This window comes from Priapulus caudatus, unplaced genomic scaffold (assembly GCF_000485595.1).
Source record: "Priapulus caudatus unplaced genomic scaffold, Priapulus_caudatus-5.0.1 Scaffold2246, whole genome shotgun sequence".
Lineage (NCBI taxonomy): Eukaryota > Metazoa > Priapulida > Priapulimorpha > Priapulimorphida > Priapulidae > Priapulus > Priapulus caudatus.
The window spans coordinates 41,856-42,174 of NW_014579307.1; positions in this window are offsets into that span (position 1 = coordinate 41,856).

A 319-nucleotide genomic window follows, 5' to 3' on the forward strand; every position below is an offset into this window, starting at 1 on the left:
TCCTCCTCCTCCTCCTCCCCCTCCCTCTACCCCCCCCCCACACACACACTTACTGTCTGTCCACGGTGAGACATTCGACGCCGGGAGCTAGAGCGATGACGTTGGCCGTGCGTCTGTCTTCGCTGAGCAGGGCCTTCTCCCCGAAGTAGTCGCCTCTCTTAAGCACACGGATCTCCTGCGGGTCGTCCAGACCTTGAACCTTCTGCGTGACCCTGACCTGCGGCGACGAGAGAGGCGAGGGTGAACGAGTTCGTTGCCACGGCGACGGCAATGCGCGGGGTGGGGAACGCGCGGCGTGTGGACGGGTCGTAGTTGTTGC